This window comes from Lissotriton vulgaris, chromosome 5, assembly GCF_964263255.1.
Source record: "Lissotriton vulgaris chromosome 5, aLisVul1.2, whole genome shotgun sequence".
Lineage (NCBI taxonomy): Eukaryota > Metazoa > Chordata > Amphibia > Caudata > Salamandridae > Lissotriton > Lissotriton vulgaris.
Genome location: NC_141693.1, coordinates 556,455,031 through 556,465,173, shown reverse-complemented (window position 1 = coordinate 556,465,173; position 10,143 = coordinate 556,455,031). Strand labels below are relative to the sequence as shown.

At 41.5% G+C, this 10,143-nt stretch overlaps 1 long non-coding RNA gene across 1 annotated transcript; it reads left to right on the top strand.

Moving 5' to 3' along the window:
• The first annotated feature begins 1,362 nt into the window (after window positions 1–1,362).
• Window positions 1,363–9,925, top strand: LOC147711244 (uncharacterized). Its single transcript, XR_015295674.1, has 3 exons — window positions 1,363–1,523; window positions 6,713–6,769; window positions 9,605–9,925. It is a non-coding gene; the product is annotated as an uncharacterized LOC147711244 (long non-coding RNA).
• Window positions 9,926–10,143: the final 218 nt, after the last annotated feature.

Here is a 10,143-nt window from a genome sequence, read left to right as displayed (position 1 = left end):
GCCTTGTGTGCGTGGGTGAGAAGACGGAACGTTATTCTCTTGTTGACGGGAAGCCAGTGGAGGTCTTTCAGGTGGCCGGTAATGTGAGCTTGGCAAGGGATGTCCAGTAACAATATTACTGACTTCGATATAAACAAAAACAATATTTCTTACCTTCAGTTCGATATTCTGGTCACCGATATTCTTGATGTCGATATTCTGTCCCTTCGATATTTCCATCTCGATATTTCTGTAGGTCGAAATAAAAAAATTCTATATTTAGACCCTGCACCGCCTGTTTGATGACCGCAGCACCGTGTCCTTGTAAGGTACAATGGAGGTGGAAGAATAAGGCCAAGATTCCAGTAGGACTAGCCACTGGTGTAGGCAAGCGATGGTACAGGACCGCGTCGCGTGCCTGATGCAAAGTACCTTAAACGATGGACTGTGAGGGAAAGCGAGGCGCTGGGATCAGTGTGTATTTGTTGTGGCGTCGCAAAGCGGGATGCAAATACATGTCTATCAGACCCAACTATCACGCCAAGAAAACATTTATTTGGAGGTGTTCTACTCCAAACTCCGCGCCTCCTTATTGCACTACACAAAAACCATGCGCAAAAAGCAGGGATAATGTACTTGCTTCACATTTTACCATACAAGTGCTATTTAATGACAATATGGAACCTGAAAGTGTGTCTCAACCATTCATTTTATGGCAGTCGATGCACTGTTCACCGTTTATTTCTGTGTGTAAGTCAGCAGCACTAAACCAACATTTGTGTTTCTCCTATGTAGCATGCAGCATGCTATCTATTTATAACAGTGAAATAGAGAATAGGAGAGGAAAATAAATTAAAAAATGTATAGAAAATTAATAGAAATACGTTTTGGATTCAGGCAGATTTCCAGAAAAAATAATAAATTTTTTGAAGATAACACTTATTTACCATTGAAACGGAGTACTTAGTTATGCATATTTTGTTCACTATTGTGTTCATTGGCTACATACCTCGTGAATGAGTTAGGGATGCGCAAACACTGTGTCACAAGCCCATATTTTTACAGCATGCCGCTTTCAAACTGTCGTCCACAAGGGCGCTCGTAAAAATGAGTTGGCACACTAATCACCGTCCACGAACAATAAAATCTGGAACCCATTCTTATTTTTGAGTAATGTAGAGAGCCGCCCAGGCAGGGTCCACGAACAAAACAATAAAAGTAATACAAATAAATGACAGTGAGCGAGGCAATAAACAAATGACTGACTCCGGAGGAATTACCCTGTTCTAAAATCTGATTGGAGGGACACAGGCTACTGGGGCCCAATCAGCACAGGGCCGGTCCCTGCTCGATTATAAAGCCCTGCCGGAGCTCCGATACCGCAAACGGGACCAGGAAACTTCTGTGACCGGCCTTTGGATACCGTCATCAGCGCTTCACCGAGGCAGCAATGTCGCACCAAGGACACCACCGCCACCACCACCACCAAGGTACCTACTGCAGCCAGGACCCCTGCGACAGGCCCTACCAGCCTTGTTATGACCGTAAGTGTCCCGTCAATTTATTCTGCTGTTTTGCTTTCATTTATATAGCGCTCATTGTGCCATCTACGGCCCAGTTGACTCTCTTAAAATTATAATCGTGTCAGAAAACGTTTTAGAGGGCTTTTGCGATAGTTTGACCTTCTCTTATGTCGGTAGTATGTATTCTGGCCTGCGAATATGTGGAGAGTTAGAACCTTCTCTTGTTATTGTTTGTAATTATGTCTAGCAAACATGAAGGGAACTTGTTTTTTGGAACGTTTGTTGCCACAGCCCTAGCGCAGTAAATGGTCATACATTTAATATATACACATGACATTTAATATGCACAAAAATGTAGGTAAAAACGCATAGTAAGATAATGAAAAACATTTTTTTGACCTTACAAGTTTGCTCTCAGCAGACTGGTTATACTCTACGGGTTTGAAAACGAACAATTCGAATTCTATCATGTATACATTTGCTTGTACGTGTGAGGTATTTCTATAGCCCAAACCAATCCAATGGACAACGGAGCACTGTACAAGGTCAAAGACAAGCTTAAACTCAATAAGTAAGAAGAGAGTAGGTTTATTCGTGGCTGGTTAACGCATTATGATGAAGTATTCTTAAAAGAGGCGAGTCTTCAACTCTTTCCTTATCTGAAGTAGCGTTGGGACGGTCCTGATGGATCCTGGATGCATAAATGCAAAAGTCCTGCTGTCTTGTTTATTTCTTTTTACACCCTTCGTAGTCTGCTGTGTGATGGTGTCCTAGCTGCGGGTGTGTTGAGAACCGGCAGGTATGGTCAGCTTGTCCGAGGGATAAGCAGGGGTGCTGGGTCGTGATTGCTTTAAAATGTTGTAGTGGTATTATCCCGTTATCTTATTCTTACATACCTCACATTGTATGGAGATTTATCGGCAGACAGTTCCCAATAGCTTCATCTGTTCTGTATTACTGCCTGCTGACAGTACTAGCTCCCAGGGCGCTATGAAATGGTATACAGTATCTTGGTGTATGTTCTGTGTATTTATTATTTTTAACTGATGTAGATTTACGTTGGATGTATATTTTGATGGTTGTAGTAACCGAATAAAGTAATACTAATAATAATAAATATTACAGCGGGTTTTGAAGATGGTGTGGGCCAGCAATCTGAACCAATGGAGTTCCAACAGGATGGGGTGATGTGATCATATTTCTTCTGGCCCTGAGTGAGCTGTGCTGCTTGTAAGATGCATCTAAGGTGTACCAGTGCTCAGTCTAGGAGGCCATGAAGTAGGTCCTTGCCACCATCCAGATACCAGAGAAAAAGGGCTTGACCAGCAGTTCTGGGGTCACTTTGTGAAAGAAACAGTTTGACTTTCCTCAGATGAGGGAGCTGGAACCAGGCTGTCTTTGTGTTTTTTGGCAATGTGCTCTTTGAGGGAGTGGTTGGTGTCCAGGCTGAATCCAAGTGATATGAGATTCAGTGAGATTTGTTGTTCAAAACCTTCAACGTTTATGTCATTTAGACAAGTTTGTACTGTACATTGTTTCTTGTTCTTGACAAATTTTATGATTAATTAGGTTGAGCTTCAGGTAGCTCTGGACATTCAGATCTGGATGTGGTGCAAGCAGAGCTTGAGACACCGGAAGTCGAAAGCAGAGGAGACTTTCAAGTCGGGTTGTGTATCATTGGTGTATTGGTGAATATTGATTCAGTTATCTTTGAGTAGACCGTGGGTTCTGTGGAGGGTTTTGACGTGTACAGGACGTGTGGCACCTTAACTGGTAGCGGTGTGTGTTAGGTAAAAAACAACAATAATGAAGACGGTGCAGCAAGGTCAGAGGAGACCCCGAAACCTCTGCAGAGAGTGGCCAGGGTCCACTCTGTAATTATGACAAGAATCCTGTGCACAAGTTAAGCGAGGTGTATACATGTATCATGCTTAATCAAAAGAACACAATAGGTAGTAAATGGAACAAAGTGGACACAATAGAAAGTCTTTTTGTTCTTCAAAGGATTGTATTTGACCTTCCTTTGTTGAAAGGTAACTTCAAAAGCAAATGACCAGCCGACACGTGTTTCGTCAAGCGAGCAAGGAGCCTGTGACTCTTCAGGGCTGGGGGTGAGATGAAAAACATAGTACAGTATGGAAAAATATGTACATGGCGTATTGTCTGTGAAATGGTGCATAGCGCAGAAGATCACCTTACGTGAGTGAAAACCCCTATGGATGTGAAAGCGAGAAAAAACACAAGAAATCAAAAAACAACCAATATCAATAATGTAGAAGAACAGAGTCGGTAATCTGGCTAGGAACCCAAAAAAGAGGATAACGTGACGCGTGAGATGGTGAGAATTGTACTGGTAGGTAACAGTATCAACAGTAAGAATTATATAGGTTTAGAAAAACAACAACCATACAGTCTGAAAAATAAGTCTCATCAGTTATGCCGGCAACATAAATGAAAAAATTAAAAAGACGTACCATTCAAAAGAAAAAGCAGATTGGCTAGTTAGACAGAGAAATTCAATCAACATTTCATTCATGGAGAAGGGTAAAAACCCGGACGATGCACTAAAAGCAAAACATTACTACTTAGTGAAAGAACAGTGTTAAAACGATCCAGGGGCAGTCAGAGACAGATATTATCAGGTCATATAACTTACATGACATGCAGAAAGTGTTAATGTTTAAGATAATCAAACAAAAGTGTCGTATTGAGTTTCAGTGAGCCTACATATGCCGCAACTAACTCTTATTGTCATAGGATAGAAGTTGGCACGGAAACTGGAATACAAAACACATGTTTATTAGAACCCCATGGGGTGGTGGTACATTCAAACAGCACCCTTCGGTAATGCAAGAAGTATCACACCGAACAGATGGCACGCGGTTCTTTTATACACATCCACTGATGTGGAAAATGGGCGGCACACACATAGGACGGTTTTATGTACATATAAGGACATTTGTTGGTCACATCCAGCATGTGGGAGGAGTTTAACAACTTGACCAGTTTGGGAAAACATCTTTCAATGGTGATCGATTAATAACAGATGTGGTTCAATGGCGAATGCCCGGACCTTGACGATGGGCTAAATATAGCCTGTTGCTTGCAGACCATGTGGTCAACTAGCGAAGAGGTAGGACAAAGAGCATGGTGACCACGAGGTAGTTCAGTTACTCAAAATGGAGGCCGTGAATATGAAATGGCCTCCGAAAACCAGTCAACATATTGCTAAAACACTCGTAGCTTCAGCGAATGCTAACCCTATAGCTGCTAATTTACAACAAAAGGTTCACATTCAAGTCAGGCTTAAGAAAGTCTAGGTACCCAAACGATAAATTACATGCACAGGTAATCAATGGCCTCGATGAAAAACAAAAGTTGCAATGGTGTTGTTAAGACCAGTCTAAATCCAGAAATCCATGAGCGAAAAGTGATCACATGGTTTATGTAAAAAAGGTTTTAGAACTAATTGCGGCCACGAGGTGAGTAAAGAAAGAACGGTAAGGCTACCGTAGAAAAAGAAAAAAGGGAGGGTGGGCGGGTGGGAGCATACTGGCGCAGCATCAAAAGTTTAGGCGAAAGAAATACCTGTAAGCACAAATGGGGTAACGGTCCAGTTGAAAGTAAAGAAAAGGCAGGGGGGGCAGTAAGTAACAGGTGAAGGCAGGGAACCCACAAGAAAGTTAAGACGTGTGGGCATGAAACGTTGACTCACCGTATAGCCGGTGATATTTCCGACCCGGCGTCTGGGGTCTGGGTTGAAAGAATCAGCTATAGTGAGTCACTGTGGACTCAGAGATGGGCGGGTACATCCGTCTCAAACCAGCTAATGCCTAGCAAAATAAAGTCAAAATGAGGGCATGAGATTCCAGACTAGCCCTGCATAAGAGTCAAACAGGGGGGTGTAGTCAAGTACTGTTATGTGGGGGGACTCTTACCTAGGATATGCCAGCGGAGAGACGGGTCCTGTCTTCCTAAGGGGCTGGCAAGTGAGGGAGGTGCCGGTACTCAGTAGTTATAATGGAAAAGGGCGGGGAAACCTGGTGCCTAGTTAGAACGTTAGACCGCTAACCCGTGCAGGAACAGGACGTGAGTAAATCACCAATATCATCAACATAAAAAAAGGGGCTAAATGTAGATCGCTTGAGACTGGGCAACTAGTCCGCTAACCTGCCTGAGTGTGGATGGACTGGAGAGAAAAGTTAATCCCGGGGATGGCAATGTAATCAAGGGTGCTGATAGCATTAAAAAGGTATAAAGGAGAAAAAAAGTAATAAAAATGGAATAAGTGAAAGTAATGAGAAAGAATATTAATAGGCATAACCTTCTATACAAATCACCAGACTATTCTTAGTAAAGCTCCATTACTATTTCAATCATGTACAAAGTCAAGCTACAAGCAGAGAGCAACATTGTGGAACACAAAATTTCAACATTGGCAACTCAAAGTTACGTGTGTGTTATAAGAAAAACAAAGTTGACACAAAATGTACGTGCGGCAACAGAAAGAGTAAATGCCAGGAAGCATATGATAACAGCAAATAGAATCGGCATCATGTTCAGAATCAAACAATGTTGGCAAAGTTTGGAAAATTCATACAATATTATGACAAGATGTCTGAAACGATGATAAAGATATGAGGCCATAGGCCCATGAGACGTCAGGCATGAGCATGGACTGCGGGAAGCTGGAAAATCATTGTTATCCATGTATAGTCCAAATTTCATCATGTTTCCAAAAAGTATTGTAACTCATGATCAGAGTTCTGGCCGTGGCGGACTGATTGTAGACGCATGTTGGAATAAATAATGCCAGCAAGCCAAGGCCATTCTTACAGTTTTGGGTAATTGGAATAGTCCATATTTTCACATTTTTGGGAGTTTGATGGTTAGTAGGTGCTATTGTACCTACATTTGCCAGCTCAGATAAGGCCAGTAGGTAGGGCAGGCTAGAGTGGGGCCTCTGAGATATACCTTATGCCATTGAACTTTTTTTTAAAAACAAAATTAAGTACTGCATGCATAGGGGTGGAGAAAAACATTCCACAATTTCACAAAACGTTTCAGATTCTGTGAAATACACCCAGAAGAAAAAATACATGATACAATAACAGATTCTTTCCACCTGCAGGAAATGATATTGAGATGTGACTAAAAAAATAGTAATGTAAAAAGTGACAAATTAAAATGTGTAATCTTTTTCTTTTCAGCATGCAGACCAGGGCAATACCAGGGTCAAGACTACGGCTACAAGTGTGACAGACCAGGTATGCAATGTGAAGAAATTGTAACCTCAGTAAATCATATATCACCCATGTGCAGCTCTAAATGCATGTTTGCAACCCGGTACCTAAGGGGTTTTCCCAATAGGAACTATTTATACTGAGCCTGGCTTCCTAACCTGCTGTATTTACATGTAAGGAACATTTCCAGAGTGGCTAGTTCAAGCAGTGACATCAGAGAGTTGGGTGTCATCCATCGAAGGCTACCAGCTCCTGGAAAACCCCAGTCTCATGTATGAGAGTGACACAGATTTTGAGTTCTTATTGAGCCTTTCACTCCCATGGAGGCATTAGTCAAAGTTAGTGGGTTATGCAGGAGGACGAAGTGCTTATACTTTTTAATTTACCAAAAACAGTTTTCCTAATTTTAAGTTACAAGACAGCTGACACAGGCCTTAAAACAGAGAGTTAGGAAGCCTCAACTTAAGTGAAAGGAAAGGAGTCTCTTGTGCTGTGAAGCTGAGAAGGGGAATAACCAGCTAAAACAAGAAGCATTCCTTCTTGCCTGGGTGCATTCTGTCAGAAAGAAATACAAGTGTGTGCTACGGGTTAATATGCAAATGTAAGGGTTGCTTGGAATTTTGTATTGGTTTAATTGATGAAGTCTCTTGAAGATTTGGGATGCCAAATATTTACTCTTTCTGATTGGTATTATTGGATATTACCAGCTGACCTACCTCATGTGTGCTTTCAATGGAAAGTTATGAAAAATGTTTGCACTGGGCACAATCTGCATATTACTAAAATTTATAGTTTGGAAGCACTTTTTTCAACTTAAACATATATGTTTCGATATTTTGTGGCAGTCTATCTTATACTGCGTGTAATGCAAGTTAAAAAAAATAACTTTCATATTCATTGTGCTTTTGGTCACAATCTGGGACCTTGTAACACTGAAAACATACCTGTCACTATTCCCCACTGCGCAAACCAGGAGTCAAATATTCGGCTCCATAGACAGACATCTTCAGTGATCACATTATCAAATAGAGTTTTCTTCAACTCAAGTAGTGCATTTCCCAATAATTAGTTTACTTGAATTTATTTTCCATTTAAGGTGGGTGCTATTTTATAGACAGTTAACTGAAAGTGAAACACCAACAAAATAGTTACAGACTATTTTGTTCGTTTTAGCACCGTCTTTGACCTCGTCCCCATACCCTCTGACCCTGCCCCCATAGCACTGTGGATCTCACAGTTCCCATACTTAATTTAATTCACTTTGACTGCTGCATGGTGGTGAATCTTAAACCAACTGAGGAGAACTGGAAACTGACCTCCTGTGTTCAGCTGTTGATAGAGCCCAGCTATTGGCACAGCTGCTCCTGACAAGGAAAGAGGTGCCAAACTTTGCACCCCCAGAACTCTCTACTTCCTAGAAGTGGATCGGGTACTCTGTGCCGTGTTCTAATTGATAATTTGCATTCGTGCAAGTTCATGGCTGCATTTGAAGTTTGATGGACAGTCACAGGCTGACTGATTGCTGGGATGTTGGAAGCCCCAACACAGCAGAAATCCTTTCGCTGAAAATGAATTAACGGACGCCCCACTTTTTCATGATAACTCGGTTGGTACTTTTGGCACGGCTGTCACAAACATGAAAAATCTGCTTCAAAAGGCCTTTGTTTCTTAAAGTGTGCTTTCCGAAGTACTTAAGTGCTAGTTCTGAAGTGAAATCATTAATGACAAAAGTGACCAGGCCCTTGTCAAGAGGACACTGTCACTTGCACCACCCATTACACCTACCAGCACTGCCAATGACAGTACCAACACAACTACTAACCATAACAAACCTACAGGTGCAACAGTTCAGAATATTCCGAGCCCTAAATCTACAAGAATAACTTGGGGGCAGATATGGGTAATTTTATTGTATATTGAATTCATAAACTACTGTTGTTGTGTTATGAATTCAATATACAATAAAATTACCCATATCTGCCCCCAAGTTATTCTTATAGCTTTAGGGCTCGGAATATTCTGAACTGTTCCACTTCTAGGTGTGTTATGGTTAGTAGTTGCGTTGGTACTGTCATTGGCGGTGCTGGTAGGGGTAATGGGCTCCCCTCTGCTTAATCATGTGCTAATATAATTTACACTGCACGTACCTTTTGATATCATGGGATCTATATTGTTGAATGATTCACCTTCAGTTTGTTTAGTTTGAGGTGTATTCATTAGTGTAAAATATCACAGAAAGAATCTTTGTTTTTATCTACATTATGTCCTACTTAACATGAATGTCACACTAGTGAAAATAAATGTGATAATTGTGGCCCAGTAAAAACGTTATTTACAGCAAATGTAGTAATAACCTCATATTAACACATGCATGGTCACATGTACGTAGCTTTTTCATGTTACAAACACCAGATTCGCAGAGTTGGAATGTTTGCAACCAGAAAAAAGCATTTTTCTATGTAGAAAAGGACCATTTTGCGATTCGGGAATCGGATTAGCGATTCTCTATATGGAAGGGGTGTGTTAAGGACGTCGCATCCTAATAGCGGCTCGGAGTTGTATGGAAGAATGTTTTACAACCGAAATGCGGTCGCAAAATATTCGCATTTTACCTCCAATTTGAAGTTGGTGGTAACATAAGATTACACAAGGTAATTCACACAGACATCAGGATGTCCAACTAAAAAATCAGCTGTTGGTAGGCAGATGTGTTTCTCTCTGAGGAGGGGACAAATCAACGACAGCCCTTATTCCGATTTTGTGATTCCATTTTCAGAATATGCAGAAATCGTTTTGAATCTGTGTGTAATGTTTAAGCGGATGCAACTTAACACTCTGTTTCCTTTCTCCCCCTCTTAGATCCATGCTGCCCCTGCCCTCCTCAACACCATGACCATGGTAGATCCTCTCACCACGGGGGTGGGTGTAAGAAGTGAGACTCTCCACACTGGGATGGCTCCATCAATATGGAAGCCTGCTCGCACGTACCATTCAAGGTGAAGGGAAATGTGAAATTGGATACCTGAAACAGAAATCCCTTTACGCTGCTGTTATCCTGAAAAAGAAAAGATCTCACTCAAGCCCTCAACATTCTCTCAGTATACTTGTACCTGACTCTCCAATCTAACGATGATTTTGCTGCCACTGTTTCTAAGGAATTAAACTTACCGATGCCACTCATGTATGCCTCCAAGTGTTTCATGCTGCTAGTCTTTTATGCGAATCACCTTCTCAGTGGTATACTGTTTACATCAGACTCAATATATTATCAGTTCTTTTTTCAGCTGAGGGCTGTTAATGGGAAAACCTCCTAGGGCCTTATTCAAAGCAGCTGGGCAATCCTCCCTGTAACTCCTTCCTGGAGTTACATACTATAATAGAGTACTGGTGACTCCAGG